This window comes from Vespula pensylvanica, chromosome 1 (assembly GCF_014466175.1).
Source record: "Vespula pensylvanica isolate Volc-1 chromosome 1, ASM1446617v1, whole genome shotgun sequence".
NCBI classification, from domain to species: domain Eukaryota; kingdom Metazoa; phylum Arthropoda; class Insecta; order Hymenoptera; family Vespidae; genus Vespula; species Vespula pensylvanica.
Window position 1 is genome coordinate 12761256 of NC_057685.1, and position 22072 is coordinate 12783327.

General features: G+C 36.1%; 1 protein-coding gene across 2 annotated transcripts in view; it reads right to left on the reverse strand.

Moving 5' to 3' along the window:
- Positions 1 to 22072, reverse strand: part of LOC122629907 (FK506-binding protein 2) — a 37046-nt gene that overhangs the window by 4295 nt on the left and 10679 nt on the right. The window lies entirely within an intron of this gene.

Sequence of the window (22072 nt, forward strand, 5' to 3'; positions counted from 1 at the left end):
AGGAAAGCTATTATCGATTTGAGCGACGTAATGTTTCGGGAGCGGTTAAGTGTAAATCGTTGGAAGAATCTGTCAAGTGTTATATATACCTATTTGTGTGTGAGTGCGTGCACGCACGCGGGCTTCGTGTGTGTGTATACACACACATGCATTCAGATCGCGTGACTACGCGAAATATTTGGCGCGGAAACGAAAATAACCGATATTTCGACATCGTTCCTGGAAGTGTCAATTTCTCGTCAACTCGTAAATGGGGAAACCCGTAGGATATATGTACGAGCGAGCGATCGTTCTCATTCTCCTCTTTCTCTTCATCAACATAGCAAACTATCGCATACTATGGTACGCATATACCTTTTCGACGAAAATTGACGTGTTCGTACGAGTCGAATGACGCCTCTGAGAGACTCATCAACTGAATCTATGTGTTTGTGTTTGTACGTTATATGTATTTGTCATCGAAAAGTTTGTTAACTACATCGACGTATGCAATGCAGTTAAGTTGATTGCTTTCAAACTGTACAATTTTTGTATAAATCTCTCAAAACTAAACTATATAATATAGTAATTTCTTTTAACTAGTTTCTAAAGTTCAATATATCATTTTCAAACGTAGTAACATAATCGTTAAATTAATTACTTTAATTAAATATATTAGTCGATCGAAAGATTCCACTCGAAGAAATTTAATTAATATCATCTATCGAGAAGATTCTCCTTCTTAAGTTTTTCCTATCTAACATCTCCTCTATGTTTCATTTCCCTTACGTTTATTCGTAGAACGAGCAGTAAATAAGAAGAGGCAAAGTCTAGGGAATAGATATTTTCGTACACCCTGAGAATCCGACCTATATGACTATGAGTTTCATCAGTCACGCAAAGAAGGACGGAGAGAAACAGAGGAAAATAGAGAGAGAGGGAGAGAGAGAGAGAGAGAGAGAGAGAGAGAGAGAGAGAAATAGAGAGACAGAAAAAGAGAAAGAGAGAGAATAAGAGAGTAAAAGAAAGTGAGAACGTATGAGAAAGAGGCGACGAGTGGTAGAGCATATAAAGATATGAAGAGAGAAAGAAAGGGAGGGTGAAAGAAACGGAAAAGAAGAAAGGAAAAGAAAGGGACACGTCCGAAAGTCTGACGTGCGACGAATAAACGCTTTTTTGTCTGTCGTGAAGGAAGGGAAATAACGCGAGAGGAGTGTTGCACGTTGGAATGATATAAGAATGATGGACAGGAGGAAAGAAAGTTGGAAGAAGTTAAAAGGGATGGAAAGAAAGGGAGGAGGAGAAAGAGAGTGTCGAGAAGAACAAGTAAGAGGGAAGAGAAGAAGGAAGAGGAGTTATGGGAGAGAGAGGAGTAAAGTAAAGAGAGAAAAAATTGCTATGGGATAGCAAGAACCAAGCGATGAAAAATTCGGAAAGATCGTTCCTTTGGACTTGCACGTATTATACACATATACAGGCACATACTATATATATCTTCTTTTACGTAGGAGCGTTCTTACGGAAGGCAAAGTTTTCGTGCGTGTCGCGCTGTGTAACTTTAAATATTCAAATGGATCCTCGAGTGGCAACTTGCCGTCCACGTACATAAATACATACATACACGTATACATATATACATAAATGTGTATGTATAAATAAATATATATATATATATGTATATGTATATATATACATACACACAGGATATTGCTCGTTTACGAGACTCGACTTTTTCGTCGAGAGTAAAAGTCCTGCAGTGCGACGCGAGGATATAGCGTGGGCTAGGATTAGCAACGAACTCTTCTCTTTTCTCTCCTCGCAGTAAAGCAGATCGATATCCGGATGGTTCGTCGAACGGTAACGCTTCGACGAGTAATTTCCAACAAAAATAGATGAGGATGCGACGATAAAATAAAGTTGAGATCGATTTATTCGCTATCGTTGCTGACGCAAGCACGAAGGCTAAATCAAGGTGTCACGAAGAAATCGTACCCAATTAAGAAATAATAATAATATTAATAATAATTAAAAAAAAATAATAATCATCATCATTATCATTGTCATCATCATCATACAATTACACGCTGCTTATACAAGAACTACAAAAAAAAAGCGCAATCGTCAATAGATAAACTACAATCCAAAGATATTTAAGCATACAATAGAATGAAAGTTAGTTTTGGTCTGTCCCATTGGTGCAGTCTCACAAATCTCGATTTAAAACATCGAGAAAACAAAAGATAATAATAATAATGATGATGATAACGATAATGCAAGGATAGAAAAAAGAAAAAGAAGAAATTTACATAAACTCTATTCAAAAAGGAAGTTAATAATCTCGTTTCTAATACCCATTCTTATTCTTATTTTTTTTTTCCTATTATTCTCTTTTTCCCAAAATAGTAAGAGAAGAAAGGGAGAACACAGAGAGACGGCAAAAGACGGATAGGGGATGAAAAAGATATAGAAGGGGTTGGTGCGAGGTTGTACCTAGGTAGAAGAGAAAAGAAAGCTCCTCGGCTCGTTCCACGGGATAACATTTGCATATATTCGCGCACAGGTGGAAAGCGACGGCACAGAAAACATAAATCGCGGGACGGGCGAGCTCTTAAACATAAAGGGCAGAAATAATACACGAGTAGTATGAGCTAGAACGAGAGTTGGGAACTGGTAGAAAAGAAAAGGATAGAAAAACGTTGAAGGATGATATCGCTATCAAAGAATTTTACCGTGGCCGTTTCGGCCAACCCACCTTAGGTTACAACCGGGTCTTGTTAACATATCAAAGGAGTCGGGCGATATTTAAATTTATTCCTTCTACCTCTCCGTACTATATCGATGCAACTCTTCGCGTCATCTCGTGTCCTCTTCGCGAGACTATCTTACATATCAAAGTCCTCGCATATATTCAAAGGAGGAGCGGGAGATTGACGAGCTCTTCTTTACAAAGATACTACTGTCGTATTCTCTTTTCGATACTTTTATTTCTCTATCCCTTCGAATTCATCCTCTCGCTTTTCACCCTACAAAACATAGAGATACCTAGATATAGTCCGATAAGAAATTCTCGTTTCTTTTTATCGCTACTACAAGAAAATATCATGTAAGATTCCGAAAGGAAGAGTCAGTTTCTTCGATGAAGCAACAGCGTAGAATCAAGTTACTTTTCCGTCGCGGAACATTAAGATCGCGGAACTGGTTGTAACGCTTACGTCGAGCCGTTACATCATTTTTAACGTTCGCTCGAGCGGCTCCCTTAAAGCGCCGTTAGCTCGCGCACAAAAAGAAACGAGTACCTAGCCGGCAACGTCAGAATTTACTGCGCCATTAAACGTCCTACACAATATGAGTCAGCTGGGATATGCGAACTCCTTTCGAGCGGAAGAGTAAACTATAGTTTTCCCCTTTAATGTCTACCTACTCGAAGGAAACGAGCGAGAAATATGCTAGAAATTCAGCGACTACTCTGCTTTCTTTCTTGCTTTTTCTTTTTTTTTTCTTTCTTTCTTTCTTTTTTCGCCGTCTTTCGACTCCTTTCTCGACGAATGATATCGAATGTATAACGAAAAAGAACGGAGAAAACACGATCCTTTGACGACATGGTTATACGTAATATTATTATTCGAAAATAAAATAAATTGCTCTTCGTCCATGCAGTCGTCGGCTGGGGAAAAATTTAAAAAGATAGAAAATACGAAAGCTCGGCGGAAGCAAGAACGTAAACGAAGTTTAACTTTGAACGTTTCAACGTAATGAATCGCTTACTTACAATTACCCAAGATAAGCGGTCGCTAATTTATTCTCTATTTCTACCTGCAAATTTGCTCTTTAATATTCTTTGTCTTGTCTCGCATTGGATTTTCCTCGCCTTTATTATTATAGAGAAAAAAAGAAAAAAAAAAAAAAAGAAAAAAAAAAGAAGAAAAAAGAAGGAGAAAAAAAAACAGAAAAAAAGTAGAAAAAGAATGAAAGAAAAAGAGAAGAAAAAAAAATTAAAAAGGAAATCTGAATTTTTTCAAGTCAACGTAATTTATTTTTCTCACGCAACACCCATAGTCCATATTTTTTGTTAATGCTCATATCTACGTTAATTTATGTATATCCACATTAATGACGTTGAGCGAGCAAAACGTTGGAAGCTGTCAGCACGATTTAAGTCACGGATTACGGGAACGTCTCCTAGTGATGGATATCCGCGATAAAATGAATATGTCCGACACAGAAGAAGGGAGAAGATCGGTTCTTGGGGAGGATCCGGGGAATGAGAAGGGTGGAACATTTTTCAGGAACGTCTTCTTAGTCTTGTAATACCTTATATTCCTGCATACCGGAGATATTCGTAATCCAGAAGGCATTCATAAATTCCCGTGGTTGGCTCGGAGAAATAGAAATGATGAGAAAAATCTTCGTGAGCTTTTCTGAATAGTTTTTTAGAGAATACCGTTGTCTCTTAAGTTTCCTTTAATCCTTTTTACAAATTTCATCGAAGTTAAGAGAAGGAAGGATTCTTCGATCGAATCTTAGATTTTGAAAGGAAGGGGGTTGAAGAATAGCGAGTAAGGCGACGCTGTAAATTTTGTCTAGGCTGCTAGGTAGCTTAATGCAGATTTAGATAGGACCTATGCGCATGCGGCTTTTGGGTCTTAGAGAGTTGGACTAATTAATTTATAGACTGCGCCCTTATCTGTTGCCAGCTGCAGCAGCGCGTTACGAGAGAGTCGTAGGAGACAGAACGTTTGTGTGTGTTTGGATCTGTATATGTGTGTGTATGTAAAGAGAGAGAGAGAGAGAGAGAGATAGAGAGACATAGGATTTACATGAGCTTCTGCAGCTCGATAGGAAATGCTTGCATACTCGAGCTCGTTAGGTCAGTCGAGCTTGCTTCTCGTCGATGTTAATTGCGTCGCGCGAGCAAACGCGATGCGTCGATTTGCTCGATCGACCGAGAGAAGGAGTACGGTGTGAGCAATCGCGTCGATGGAGAAAATTAGTTTGTACATAGTAGTAGTACATACGTAGGTAATCGATATATCGATTTGATCTCAGGAGATGTATTTCGGAATCTTGAAGGAAAGGAGGTCGCCTTTGATTCGAAGGAACCGAGCTAAGAGCGGAGCCAGCATGAGCCAACTCGAGTGGAGCTATCTATGCGGTAGAGTAGGATAGCTAGTGGTCAGAGGATGAACAGAGGGTGGCTGGCTCTGGGTTGCTTGGAAATAGGGTGTGGATCGCCAGAGTGTTGCGGCCACGGTAGCAGATAGCGTTGCATATTTCATGGTGCGCCGTAACGTAACGTAACTTAACGTAACGTACGCCTCGCATGGGAAATCCTAACATGGCCACAATGCCCAACTTCTGTCGGAGAGGCTTGTAAGCTCATTCGTTGCCAGTAGCTCCTAGAAAAGGAGCCTTCGCCATGCACAAATGAATCTATTTTCGTTTCCACCGTTCGCCTTATCCTCCTTTTGTTTTCCTTTTTCCATATCTTACATAACTTACCCCTATCTTCTCTTCTTCATTTTACCTCCCTCCCATCCTCTATTTATATGCTAGCAACGCGCGATAAAGTCCTCGAAGATTCTCTTGTGAGCAAACTTTTTGTTTTCCCCGTATACACTTATCTACTACTAGATGCTAGACTTCTAGTAGTATTTAGAGAGAAAGGGAAGAAGCATTTGAGTGAGGAGAGGGAAAGACTGGGAATTTACGACACGATCGTGCTCGCGTTTAATCCACCCAATTGAATTTAATCTCAGTAGGACCTTTTTGTACCAGACCCGTTCGTAAAATCCTTCTACTTGCAGGATCTCTCCTTACAGATAGAGCTGAGATAACCGATTTTGTTCGAAGCATGCTGCCACTTTACTTCCCAATAGACGTAGGACGCCCTGCAAACGAGGAAATCTCTAGGAAGATGAAGGAAGTTGTAGCGTGGAAAGGGAGAATAATGGATTTTTGGCAAGTTCTATGGATTGACGAAGAGCTCGGTAGTTTCCTACAAACTCGATCGTACCAAAGAAAATCTGATTTTGAGAAAGTGCACGACAATGAAATCCGGATTGTGTCAAGAGCTATGCGTTAATAGGATTTTGATATAAAGCGTGAATATCTAAAAATAAAAAAAAAAAAAAGTGAAAAGAAAACATAAAAACCAATATATCTTGCAAGCATGAGAAATTTCCAATAATAGTACTTAAACATATAAAAGCATATGAATAACGTTCGTAGGATACAATTCGAATCAATAGTTTCCACTCGATAGAATCTCCACTTATGTTTCGTACAAGCTACGTTAAGATACAAAGATTTAATATCGATAAATCCAAAAATTATTCGACTGCGTTAGATTACTGTTAACGTTTATGCCTTCCTAAACGTATTAGGTAGAAGGAAGAAAAAAAGATTATTCCAAAATTTTTTCAACGAAACTTCCACAGAATAATATTAATAGCGAGTCGCTTAGCTACGAGAGGAAAGCAACTATGAGGAAACGTGTATTCGTATATCCACTTTCGAACTTTTATGCGCTGTCAGAGTGATTTTTTCTCATCAGCAAAGCACGAAACGATGCATAGAGCCGATTTTATTCGAGCAATGGCGCGATGCAATTTCAACACGACCGTCGTACGTAGTACGCGATTCGTACTTTCCCCTCGACCGCCATTAAATTCATATTTGCCATGGAGCGAGGAGAGAATTCCGTCAACGAGCGTCGTCCCAACGAGCAAAACGATAGCTAGAAAAAGAGAGAATGAACAGAATGGAATCGGTTGGTGTCATCCAGCCGCGTTTCGACGAATCTGTTCGATCGCGTAACGCGTTTTGAAATGCGTCGCGTGCATAACGTGACGTGATTTTTTTCTCCTCTCCCTTTCTCTCTCCCTCTCTCTCTCTCTCTCTCTCTCTCTCTCATTTATTTTTTTCCAACAAAACCTTCATCGTTGTTGGTTCGATATCGAGCCACTTTTTTTTCTCCATCCTACCGTACGGTACGAGGAAATAGAGAATATCGCGAGAACGAGGGTCGTTTCGTTCGCGCGAACGAGCCGGAGCGTTAACGACGAAAAATGACTATTTCGAAGCGCCGTAAGTCAGGAGGAACATACAGTGAAAAAGCGTGGGACGCGTAATTTCATATACGGTAAATCTGCGGTCCTCGTAAATCGCTTTATGGAAACTCAAGCCGCCGTTTTAGCCAAGGATCCAAGTTTTTTTAAAAGCGTTAAAAAGGGTCTCACAAGTTTCCTTTCAACGATAACGTTGATACGCTAGAAGACTACATACAGTTTGTAATATCTTCCAAGTGGTGTAATTCTTTTTTTTCCTAATCTATAATCCCTGGTTATAAGTAGGTATTCGAAGAAAGTAGAATCGATTTTAGATAGGGTATAGATATTATCCTACAAGTAATCGAATACAAATTTATATCTATTTTTATCTTGCAAACTAGAGAAAGAAAAAAACATTCAAGTTCAAATTCGAAAGCAGCATAATATTGAGCTGGTACAAATCGACGTTCGTCGTTTTATTCAAAAAACGAGACTATATTCGTTTCCACCATTCATTTCGATACACACGAGAGTATGTACCTATTTACTTTCGTTCGATTTTATGTGCGATTTTATCGTTAAATTCGATCGTAAATAATAGTTATTTCTATTAGTACGCTTAGACCCATAGTTAAGTAAGTACGTTGGTACTATATATAAATATTGTTACGAGATTCGATACTATTCGGTATAAAGAAATGGAAGAATCGAAAAGAGTTGCATCTATGTATAGAAGAATGTTGTATCTGCGATGTACATATGTACGTATGTACGTATGTACATAAAAAAGAAGATAGAGTCTTTGCTGAACCATGGAGGAGCTTGGATGTCTAAGAAAATAGTATGGTAGAGGATAGATCGAAGAGAAGTAGAGTAAGGGCGTAGAATACTGCGGTCACAAACACAATATAACAAATCAGATCGAAGAAAAGTAAAATAAGGGCGTAGAATACTGTAGTCACATACACAATGTAACAGATCACTGATCTAGCTAAATAAAATTCGAAATAACGCGATTCTACTACATTTATAAATTGATGTACTTGGAGTCATATCAAATAATCACATTTTTATAAGAACTAATATGATTTTATTAATTAAATAACATACTTTAAGCTATTTATAATTACATACTGTTTAATTATAAATTAAATATTTTTATTTAATTATTAATTATATATTATTTATAATAAACATAAAATACAAATGTGTATCTTACAGTATTATGTGTATTGAATAGTATACTGAAAAAGACGATATTTTCAATGATGTATTTACAATTTATTAATTTGTATTTACGACTAATATCATCTATTCCCTGTTCAAAACATTAGAAAATTCCTTTATTTCGAAATCGCTAATGACTTTAGATGCAGATTATTTTAAAAGATATAATACGTCTGATGTATATGTATATCTTGGTATAAGATATCATAGTCCCAATCAGTAGATATAATTAAAGAAAGCAAGATGTTCAGTGAAACGAAAGTATATATAGTTCCGTATGAAAAATTTTTTTATGAAGTTAAGGCATTAGAAACCATATTTATAATATAAAACAATGAAGTATTATTTTTACTATAGTATATAACTTAATAGTATATACCTTATGAGAAACTATACCATATAAATCACAAGAATGTATTACTAATAGATTTTGTAGACTAGTAAACAAGTTAGGACTACGTTATGTTATAAAATAAATCTCGCAAAGGAACAATTTTGAAATACAAAGTTTATTAATTAGACTTTATAGAATTCAGCATATTCTTTAATAGAGATTTAAAGATTTTGTGATGGTCATTATGACATTCGTCTAATTAGATCGACGAGAAGTCACACTGTGCAACAGTTTCGTCTTTCGTCTTTTGAAAGGAACGAACGTAGGGATGGAAAATTGTCGGTTCAGAAAGCTGAAGAGAGAAAGAGAGAGAGAGAGAGAGAGAGAGAGAGAGAGAGAGAGAAGAGACGATGAAACATTTGCAATTCTCAAGGACTTTCACGTTATATCCAGCAGGAAAAGGCAAGGAAACGCAAGCACTGCCGCGTGGAATCTTCCAGCTTGCTCGTATATCAGACACGGATGCGAGATGGCGTCCCTCGCTCTTGCACCTGCTCTCGCAGTTTTCGTAAAGGTAATAATCGTGAGAGCTCTTTCGCACGTCCCCCGTGCATGCTTCCTACCTTTCTGTCACTTTATCTTTTTCCTTTACCTTTACCATCTTTCTTTCTCTCTCTTTCTCTTTTCCCTTTTCTCTTTCCATCTACACGTTATTTCAACAAGTGTCATAAAATGTAGCCTTTGATTTTAAGAGAATGTATATTTCGGCAAGTATAGTATATCGCACCAGAGACATTATTACAGATATATATATATATATATATATATATATATATATATATATATATACCTTTAAAATCGTAGTAACCAGTGATTAGAATTTGGTATTATAAAAGTCTCGCTAACTATCTCTTTGAAGAATAAAAATGAGAATACTGTGTATGAGGGAGATAGAGAGGAAGAAAAGAAAGGATGAAGATAAGAGAGGTCGATCCCAGTCTCGTTATTGTCTTCCTTCCATACATCAGAGACGACGTGGCCTGGCCATTGTCTTCTCCTAGAGCTCTAGACTATTCATATTCTCTCGCCTCCTTTACCGAAACGGCCGCTTGCTTAATGACCGAGAAATTATTTCTCTGCTAATTAAGCGACCTTCCGCGATGTCCAGTTTCGTTCCACTTTTTCTCTCTCTCTCTCTCTCTCTCTCTCTCTCTCTCTCTTTTTAAATAATCCAAAAATATATATTTACATACAATAAATATATATGAAATAAATATTTATATACATATATTCGATGATTCATTGCAGGAAGAAAACGATTTTAGTAGTCGGTGAGACATTTCTGCAGAGAAGGTAAGCGGACGACGAAAGTTTCGTAGATTCTCTTCTTCTTGTCAACCGACTTAGTGTGGAAGCCCTCTCTCTTTCTCTTTCTCTCTCTTCCTTGTGTATGTGTAAGAGAAAGGAAGAAAGAAGGAGAAAAAGAGTAGGGAAAAGAAAAATTCTTATTGTCTCATCCGGAACGAACGAAGAGAGTCGACGACGAAAAGTTAAATTGGATACGTCGAAGGTAGAGCGCCCGACGAAGACTCAGCACGATTGAAAAATCTTCGAGTTAAGACGGAGAGAAAGCGACGAAGAAGACAACGAAGACAAGAACTCGCTATGCTTGGAATAACAACAGCTACCAGAAATGTTGTAGAAATTAGGCGGGGAGAAAGAGATTACCGAATCAAAGAACGAAACGATTTTTCAGATTCTTCGCAAGAGAATTTCACAGAAAGAAAAATAGCATTTTTATCTTTTATGTTCGTTCGAGATCTATTGATTTTCTCTCTCTCTCTCTCTCTCTCTCTCTCTCTCTCTCTCTCCCCCATTTTCTCTCAATTTCTTTTATTTTTTATCTTCTTTACTCTTAATGAATCTAGCAGAGGAATGTTCGAAGCATTGTCTCGTTTCTAAAAAGAAAGAAAGTTAATAACTACGATTCATTAACCATAGACTTGATTTAAATCCGTCAAAGCAAATTCAGCAGTGTATGATGGAACCTACTCTTCTCTCACTCTCTAGATGACTTCCTTCGTGTCATAGTAACTTTAGAGAACGTTACGCAAGGGTCTGAAGTTTCGCAAAGTAAATAGGCACAAACGAGATCCTAGGAGTAAAAGTAGCCGAAACTATGAAGGAAGAAGAAAATGGAGGTGATGCGCTCTTCCCTATGTAACTGCATACATGACACCATACTTCTCTTAATATCGAACTTGTATATAACAATAGTTTTCGTACAGAATCGTTAACTTTTCGCGAAAAGATATTCGCGAGTTTGACTATTGGATAATAATATGTTCGAAGAAGGGAACTGTAACCAGTTTTTTTTTTTTTCATCTATGTTAAATTCACGTAGCTCGGCTTTAGGTGAGTACAATGGATTAATTTCTTATGATCCAAGAGGAAATGGATTCCTGATTAAAGAAATTGGAAGGATTCGAATTTCGGGAAGATATCAAAGACAGAAAATGGATATTCTGTAAATAATGTAAATTTCTTGTCTGATACACAAGAATTTATTCTATAGAATTGATTTTTCTTTTTAACGGAATCGACAGATATCGTTAAATCTTATTCATATTTACAACGACGTTTCTAGTTTAGATGTTCGGTGTTAATTCTACGAGAATTATTCGATACGGTACGGTAATTTTTTAATTTAACACAAGTGTGATATTTCGCGATAACGATCAAATCGATTAACGCCTAATGTTCGATCACGATATTATCTAACTCCAACAGAACTCAAATACGTATCACAATTATTATATAAGTCTAGCCAAGCAAAATGTATGATCTTTTATACGTTAATCAAAAGGGAGATTTCTGAATTGAATAATTAATGAAAAATTGGTTAATGGATGCTAAGATCAAGGAAGCAATCTCATTATTGCTTAGATACGGGTAGCAGATTGACGTAAAGTTTAAAAGAACGAGGCATATCTATGACATATGAGTTAGAAGTCCTTTATTACATTGCTCTTGTAATCTACACTTTCCTATAAAGGTAAACTTTCCTATAAGGGTAGAGTGGAAGTATCGCTTTGTGGGATTTAAGGTCAAGGATCGATATCATCAATATAACAACGAATAATACTGCAACTACCATTGGTATGGAAGCAGATGCACAGGGAAGCAGATGTGAAATGTATGGGTCTTATATCCTTTGTCACTATACAGTAGACTATACTCAATAATGTTACAAAAATAGCTGTAGAATCGATTCAGAGGAATTTGAGCTTGAGAATCGATTACATTATTTCCAATAACACGATCGAGAAATAAATAAAAAATCGATTCGTGAGTATGTGAGTCAGAAGATCGATCTCACTATTTTTTTGTATAAAAGAAACAAGAATCTTATATACAAACGAAACAGAAGACATACACGTTGAATGACAATGTAACAGATTAAATATTAAATTAAAACTAAGTGACTAATTTCTTTCGATTGTACTTGTTACAACTTTACAATAAAGCAAGTCTATGTAGTGCAATGATAGGATTTGGATCTCTGTTTGAAACACATATAATAACCGAGCATGAGCTGTTTGTTACTCGTTCTCAAATCGATTTGAATTTAGTTACTATTACCGTTTTTCATTCGACGGACTCATTTTCTCAAAACGACTATTCCCAAGAACAAAGAGAAGTTCAGTGATTCGCATCGAGAACTTCGATCCTCGATCAGAAATTATGATTGCATATGCATCTCATTACCGAAGAGTAAGAGTTTCTCGCTTTTACCTTAATGGTGCACCTGGCTTTCATTAGCGATAGTTCAATTGGTAATCGTATTTCGTTCTATGTTATTGACATACTATTGATTACAAAGCGTACGAGTGATCAACAAATAGAAGAGGTATATTATATAAATAGATGAATATATGGATTCGTAGGAACGAATTTCATGGATAAAAAATTTCTATTTTATTTATAATCGATTCTTCATTAATTTTTTAAAATAGACTATCATTTATCATATTATTCGAAGGTACTGATTAATTCTCCGTTTAAAAAATATTCTAAAATTATCTTAGTATCGAGGATGAAGATATTTTTGCACTCTTTCAATAATAATTTGATTGTAATCTACTCGTGATTATGTGGTTAAGACTTGTACGAATTGTTAGTAAAAAAAAAAAAAAAAAAAAAAAAAAAAAGACAAGTTGGGGACAAGCTGGGGATAAAAAAGGGAATTAAAGAAGGGGTATAATTCGTGGCTCGTTTTTCAAAGTTTTCTTTGTCGTCTCAAGAGGTGTATGAAATCTTAATATCCCTTATTACAACACTGTTAATTAACGGTATTCCCAAGCACTCTGGATAACATATTTCTCCTTTCTCAGCTCGGATATACAGTTACCGTATAATGAGAACCTAAACTCAAATACTTGAAGCTCCTGTGACTCGGATATTCTTAAATGATTATACGGATTTCTGTGAAACGGAGAAAGACATATAAATGCGTAAGATACACATATACATATATATATACACACACACACACACACACAAACACGCATATATTGAATGCATCTATGTAGATTGATTATTATTTCCCATTTATATTTTCTTTTTCATCTTTTGTTACCTTTATTAATATACGTTGCATCGTTTAATGAAAATATAAACACTTAAAATCCCAAGGGAAATATCGAAATCTCATTTTATCGGATTTATCGCTGGGAAATATTCCGCTTATGATATTGTAAATTTTAATGGTAATTTCGAAATAACATTTTTTGTTTTTAATTCTTTTTTTTTTCATATACTTACCTTTATCACCATATGTAACTCTTTTTAATATTTCTACGAGATCTATATATTTGAAGTATTTATTCTTTACGCGTTAGTTTACTTTAACGTTTCTCATCGGGAACACCGAGTCGCTGCGGTGTTTTTGAAAGAACGAAACGAAACGAACATAAAGAGAAAGAACTTAGAAGACGAAAGGCGCACAAAGAAGAAACAGAAGAATGTGGGAGACAAGCCAAAAAAAAGAGAAAAAGAAAGAAAGAAATCTTTTTCTTCTGTATTTCAAACCGTTGTCTCTTTTCTCGTTAGTCTTTCTTTTTTCTCTTTTTTTTTCTTTTTCCCTTTATTTTTTACCCGCGAAAAATGTCTTCGTCGACGTTGGGTAGTAGCGAAGATGTACTTCTAAAAATGTTAGCGATGGCTTCGAAGGAGACAAATGTAAAGGATACTTATGAAATAGTACAAAAAAAAAGGAGATTTCCGTAAGATATACGTTACATTTATTAGACTCATTTACGTAAATACGTTGCACAGATACAGACTCAGTCGCAGGTAAGTCTTTTTTCGTAAGTTCCTTTACAAATCGCCTCGTCTCTCGCCATTTCCCGAGATTACATCCAGCCAAGGTTACATTTTCCGCTGTATCTTTCTCTCTCTCTTTCTCTCTTTCTTTCTCTCTTATTCTCTACACTCTGGTAGAATCTTTTGAAAGTCGAGCCGCGAAGACACGTATGTAGCTAACATGGTATGTCGACGAAAGCAAGGGAAACCTTTTACTGGTAAACTCAATAAAGAAAGAGAGAAAGAGAGAGAGAAAGAGAAAGAAAGAAAGAAAGAGAGAGGGAAAATCTTAAGAAAGCAAGAAAAGTGCTCGACGATGACCATTCGTTGACATTTTTCAGTCTACACATTCAGCGAATGTACGATTTCGTTTTCTTTTTTTTTTTTTTTTTTTTTTTTTTTTTACCAAAAAAATATATATATACATATATGTTGAATTATAATATAAGTAGTTTTGAATCATGTGTAGGATCAATCAACAGCAAAATATAATCGATCGAGTATCTTGTATGATTATCCAAACGAGCTTCTCTATGAAATCCTGTGCGGCGTTAACTAACCGATAAATTCTGAACGCGTACGCGAGTCGTTCTCCCAAAATAATGTAACTTCGGCAAATTAATGTGGCTCCGGGGATATCGGCTGGATGGGCTAACGTATTTCGTATTCGATATACTCTAGGGCATCGACCATTTTTATTGTTTTATTCGCTTCTCTGATTTATATTGCGTGTATAGAACGTTACCACGTATAACTATTATGTTTCAACATATTGTCTACGAGAAATAATGATTTTCTACGAAAAAGATTTCGTTATTTACGTTTAATCCTACAACGTTAATCGTTTTCGATAAGTGACATAATGCTACGTTGAAATCCGTATGTGTTGGTATTAGGGTATATTTATGTACAAAGTGATAGTGGCCGAACATAAATCGTACTAATAGCATCGCAGCCGCCGATCGGGAATAGTTAATTAAGCGATAAGCGAAATAAATAGCTGTTACTTAACGCGATACTATTATTTACGCAACACCGTGCTTGCAATATCTTCGGTTAATTACATATATTGTTTCGTGCGGTTGAACATATTCTATTTATCCCGCGTGTACTGTGTTTTCTCTTATGAGTACTGTTTAATTAAACTTGAAGTATTTAATTAAGCGGAACCGTGTACTCGCTTCGCAACATGTAGTAATGGTGCAGAAAAGTGGGAGGGACAGGGATGGAGAGTGCGAGCGATTAAACGGAATTACTCCATTGCATGCCAAGTTACAGACATCTCATGGTGAGAGATGTAAACATACTGACTGAATTTACTAAGAGATAACAAAAGAATAAACGAAGAAGATTGTTACTCGATTGTACTCGGAAATAGAAAAAAAAACATATTTATTTTATTAACATCCTCATTATTTCTATCGTCTTACTTATCTCTGATAAAAGATAATTTGATTGTAATCAACGAAATATCGTTCTTTCAACAAATCATGTTAGATGTTAATTAATAAAATATAATCAAATTCTAAATCTACCATTAGTTCTTCTATCTTTTGAAATTAGATACTTATTCATTTATCTTGATCAATTCTAGTGACTTTTGTTTCTATTATCGATCGATAAATTTGCTGGAATAACAATGTTTAGAAAGTATTTGAAATAGTTTCGTGACTCGAGAAGAATTTGTCTCGTTACGCTTTGATACTCTTATATAATAAAGGATATTGGAGGGATATGGAAAATCGATAAATTTATCAAAATCATTAGATTTCTTTAGTTTTAAACGCTTTTCCTGTTCGAATTAATCCTCTCGAGATCGAGTTATTTGAGTACTCAATTTAAATGTTCGATAATAGCTTAATTGTCTTTTGGAATTAGTGTATTAATCGATAAAAGAACATGATTATTTATTCTCTTTTATTCTTTTTGTTCGTTTACTATACAAACGTTTAGATCGAATACATTAGCGTTAATCGATATGCGCTTTGCTAAATTAATGCTTCAGAACCGTAACTTACTTCGAACTTGCTCCTAACTTATAACCGAGGAAAGATTAATCATTGCATTACCATGCGAGCGTTCATCCAAGTCTAGCTTCTAAGAAGAAAGTTAAGACTAAGTTAGGATTAAGTTAGAACTGGAAGCTTGACGCACGCGGGACGCTGCGATGCGCCGTGTCCTGCGTTTCAGGTCGCAAGCTTCGAAGGCTAACTGATTTACTTCAAGTACTTCGATGATCTTTCGAGGTTCCAGCAGGGAAGTTGTAATATTAATCAAATACATTTCATTATGTCCATTAATTACTTTATTAATTGATTTCGTATGCAATTAAGTAGTAATCGTATTAACAAAAATGACAAAATCGATCGATTGACTCTATGAGTGTTCGTAGATTTCGATTCGAATACATAAAGCGAAGATAAAGTTTTAAAGACGAAGATCAAAGAAACGAAGAATAACATCTTTGAATGATACGAGAAAGAAAAAGAATATTTTTTTTTCTCCCGATTTATTTTGTATCATAATCGATATAAATGATAAAATATATTTTACACGAGCCATGAAAGTTTCTAATCGTTTGGTTCTTATTTATCCATTGATTTTACATTGAGAACAGTCATTAACGTAGCATCGTTTCGTTTCAATTTGCTTCGAATTTTGCGATAAACGTGCCCATTAACGATCGATCTTTTTAAAGTTGCAAATCAATTCGAAAACGCTTCGAAAAACATTTTAATAACGGCTGAGCAATTTTCGATATATTTCTCGTATCAAATGATGTAACCGTTGAAATATTAAAGTTGGCTTTTTCTATAATCAGTGTCGTATTTTGCACGATAAAAGTTCCACTTTTATCGCTCCAACTGTCGAGGACAGACCGTACCGGATAATAATCCTCGGTAGTGCCGTTAGCAACACGAGCGTACATCCATCCAGCATGGGCATCGTGGTATTCGTTAAAACGACAATATCGGTTTGCATAGGGCTGCGAGAATTTCTGCTAACGTTAACCAAAATTACAGCTGCATCGCTTCGAATTCTAACAGCGGTGAAGCCGTTAGCACGTTCGCGTGATACCGATACATTCGGGTCTACGTATTGCTTTCTGCATTTTTCTTTTCCACCCTATCGAAACTCTGACGCGTATCGCGATAAGAAAAATACGAACATCTTTGGAAGAAAAAGCATCCTGTGAATATATTTTCCCTTCTCATCTTTTATCTCGCCGTTATCGACGATATCAACGTGATAAATTGATAATTTATGGTTGGGATAACTTAGGAAAATTTATAGAGTAAGCATGCTTCCGTGTAAGACGTCTTTTCGGTTAAGAAAACAAAAGATTAAAGAGCGTAACGAAAGAATAGAAAGAAAAGATATAAGCTAGAAGAAAAGCGCATTGCAGCGTAGAAACTTTATTAGTTTTAGAACGGCCGTATTCGAGTTTTACAAATCAGAATAAATTCGTAAACGATTTAACGAAATCTCTTTTCTCTTTTCTGGAAAGATTTTACGAAGGTTATTCGGTACGCCGCAGCTTTGCTATTTTGCAAAAGAATTTGATGTAAAAGCCGTAGACTCCTCTGGAAGCTTTAACGTTCTACATTCTTCAAGATTTACTACGCTATTTTCAATAGATCTGTTTGATTTTATACTTTGCTTTGATCTCCAATCAAAACTGAACAACACCGAAAGAGATAAAGAGAGAGAGAGAGAGAGAGAGATTTAGAGAAAAATAGATAGATACGTAAAGAGAGAGAGAGAGAGAGAGATATTAGAAAGTTTCCAGTCGGTAGTCTTAATTATAAGACTAATTAAAAAGTGTAACGGAAGAAAGGATAATCATCGTCGTCGTGGTGGCACGTCGACATTCTAATCTCTACGCTTACATACTTTTCATTTCAATGTAATTACTTGGTAAAGTAATTTAAAGCTGTTCTAGTTGTAGAATCACACCAAAGCCTCTTACTTTTTGCACGCTCGACATTCTATCTTTCTAATTTAGAGAGTTGGGAAAATATAGAAGACTTTTTCTTCTCTTCCTCTTCATATTCTTCCAATCTTCGTTATAGTCTTCAAGGACAAGAAGCTTCCGTTATGAGCAATAACGTTTCCCTCCAATTTGCTTCTACCGGCGTTCGGTAGTGTTCGAAGTTGAAGCCGCAGGGTTCGAGAAAAGAGAAGGGAGATAAAGATAGTCTCCGGGTAACAATCCGCGCTCGTCAGCGCGTTCATAAAGCGATTTCTTGCCATCCCGTCCTTTATTCTCTTTCTCTCTCTCTCTCTCTCTCTCTTTATTTCTTCTATCTCAATTCTTTTTGCTTCTCCGCTTGCTTCGTTTGTTCGTTCGTTCGTTCGTTCCTTCGTTCGTAGTCTTAGTCCTTCGGCCGACAAGCCTGGCACGCCTTTTAAAGCTTTTCGACGTATTTCCTGGCCTGCGGGATTTCATTTTCCCGGCCATCGGTGTTTCCATCTCCTAAGCTCCTTTGAAGATAAGAGTTTTCCACTCGCGAAATTAATCGCCGTCCATCCGGTCGAACGGTCGGTCGGTAGGCAAGCCAGTAGCCTAGACCAGTCTTTTCTTCGTTAAACGAGCAACATCGAGTCCTTAAGTCAATCTCAAGGATATTACGATTCTCTTTTCAGATTCTTTCGATTAAGAACTCATCCCAGTTTCGATTCGATTTATTTAACAGAAACAAAAGATTCTATACTCTAGAACTCATTCGGTTTTCGATTCGATTTATTTAACAGAAACAAAAGATTCTGTACTCTAAGATCATTCAGAATTTTAATCAGATTTCATTATATTTTTACTTCAATCTTTCAATGTACTAAGTTAAAATATTTCAGGCTTTAATGTCAAAATTATTGATAAGTAAGATAAACTTTATATCACTTCTATATATCCGTGGTTACAATCTTATAAATATTTTCGTCAAAGGGAAAGATAAACGACGAACGATCCTTCGAAAGTCAAGTATCGTAATATGACCAACGTGACGTACTTTTTCTACATACCTACGTACGTACGTACCTACGTACTTACGTTTTTACTTATATACATTCTGAGAAAAGAGGAACGAACGTAACTTTTCGTAGTTTTGAGTCTTCGCGTAGGTGTTCATGACGATTTCGAGCAGCATCGGCACGCTCGGATGGAAACTCTTGAAACGACGGGAACGTGGAAGAAAGATTTCTCGCTATTGCGAACCGCAGAAATGACGGGCGCCATATTCTACGAGAATTTACGGCGGAAAGCTTTTATGTACCCTTAATCAACATGCCGCACTGCTCTCTCTCTCTCTTTCTTTCTTTCTCTCTTTCCCTCTCTCTTTCTCTCTACGTTGGCTGCTCCCTCTTCGTCTTTCCCACTTTCCATTCCTCTTCGTTAAAAGCACTACGAAAGCACAAGATTCCGCGATTCGCAATCGCGACTTTTCGTCTCGAGCGTAAACGCCTCTCTTCTCGTTGCGTTCCTTGCAAGCACCATCGAGCTACCCTGTTTCTCCCCTTTTTCTACCCTCAACCATTTCCTTTTACCCTCTTTTTCTCTTATCTCTCTTATCTTTGAACTTCCTTCAAGATCCATTTTATGTATAAACGACACACGTATGTATTATATATACTTGTACGTATTAAATTATCGCATTTTTCAGTTACCGATATATTCATCATTATCTATATCTTGTTTTTTATTTTTATATAACATCGTATTTCCATTAGTCTTTTAACTTTTTTCATTTTATCTTTTTATATTTTTTATTCTTCATTTTATGTATAAACGATACACACATAGGTATATCTTCATATTAAATCTTTTTTCAATCAATATATATATATATATATATATATATTTCCATATTAAATATTTTTTAATTAGCAACATATTGTCTATTATAATCTTGAGCTTGCTTTTAATTTTATTTCTTGTTAAATTAAGATGCAAAGTAATTATTATCTCCTTCACGGTAGAATTTTGAGAATATGTAATCTGAGAAGATGAAATACGAATCCAACACTACAATATGTACATTGATATGTAGATATATTATGTTGCCATACGTAATTTAGCATGGTCAAACTCGCATGAATTTTCGTACGAAACTCATTGTATGAAAAGGCGAGTAACGCCAACAGGATAACGTTGCCATCCTATTCGAGATCGGATTCTACGCGATATGCCGAGTACAATGATGCATTGGACGTACGAATTGTAGGTACCGGTTGCGTACATATCCGACGAATTATTCGTTTCGAAAAGCATTAACACGGTTATGGCTTGATCCTGTTATTATTGTCATTATTTCTCTTCTACGTTATTGCGATTGGTATCAACGAGATCAGCCGATCGAACGAATTCGACGTTTAAATTAAACGTATTTGCAAGCTGTTGATATTTATCGAGGGAGGAACACAAAATAAATAAAAAAATAACACGTTTGAAAAGTTGTCAAACGAAATATAACGGATTTTCAATTTGTTTTATCGTTTCTATGATTTCGAGATTCTTCGAAGTTTTAGTTGGAATTAGCTATACGTGAAACCTCAGCACACGAGTTTGTAAACGAAAAAGAAATGAAATCGGTCACGTGCTCATAAAAGAAAAAAAGTGAACGCGAAGAAGCCAATTCGTGGGAGGTCTGCAAACGTGTTCGATAATTCGACCGGTGATACTCGTTAGCTGCAACCTCCTTCATCTACCACTTCTTCTTCTACTTCTTCTTTCTCTTCTTCTTCTTCTTCTTCTTCTTCTTCTTTTTCTATGTTAACGCGATATTTTATGGCTGGCATGGAAGTTCGATCGAGTTATTAATGGCAAAAAGTCGGTCGCGAACCATAATGGCAGACCGGTAATCACTCTTCTAGAGGTTTTTAAACTTTCCAACAAGATCGTTCGTTTTCTTCCTTCAATTGAACTCTCATAGAAATTATTTCTTTTTCTTTCAACCATCAAAGTACTTCTTCGAAATGATATTCCGTTGATGTACAAGTTACAAATACAGATTCTTTGACGTCGCCTCGATTGCATCGTGATTTCTTGCTGTTCGCATTAATTTGATCATTAAAATGCATAAATCGCGCGGCCACACGGAAATTAATTATTTTATCGATAATCAAATGGCGACCGATAAATCAGGAATGTATCGTTTCAATAGGAATTATTAATAATAGGAATGATGATCGCGAGGATAACGGTTCTCATTAAAATTCGAACGGCATTGTTAGAGAAGGGTCGCCAAGCGTGTAGCAAATTTTTCGTTCGTTTTCGACGAGGAGATATGTATATCCTACGATATAAAATCTCCGAATTTATAACGACCTACCCAACCTCATAGTACAAACGATGCATTAATCCGTCGAGCATGCCGCAGTCATTCTGGTATATGTAATTTTCCATAACGTGTCAAACGATATATATATATATATATATATATATATATATACATATATATGTATCTGTGTATTTACATTCCTACATGTATGGTTCAATATCAACGAATTTACAGAAAATATTGGAACTTTCACGAGGATGTTATTTCTATGCTCACATACGTACAAAGTATACCCCCCAACGTATATGTATATTAGTTACTATTATACACAATATATACATATATAATAGGTACATATCATATGGATAGGTCATTTAATGGAAGTACTAGTCATCACAAAGTCAACGACTATGACGGCTTTCGAATCTTGTCAGTTTCCATAAAACAGAAAAGAAAAAAGAAATTCGCGTAAACGATTATATTTCAAATAAATTTCATTATTCTTTTTTTCCAATTAATTTGTCACATAATGTCAACGTTCCACGATGTTGATCGATGAGAAGGTAACGAGGTGATATTACATATTTACACATCTATATCTACCGTATAAGTATATATGCATAGTTACAGGCTAAAGGAGCGAAAAGGAGGTCGAGAAAAAGAGGACTCGGAGAGACGACGCGACACGAGCAACTAACGAGAGAAAAGTGCAAGTAGCTCGTGTGTACGAAGCGTAAACCGACTTCCGGCACTTTTGTAGGAGTCACTCGAGCGAACGTCGCGCATCTCAACGACGCCTTCGCTTTCGTTCGTAAGACGAATGAACGAACGAATGAACGAAC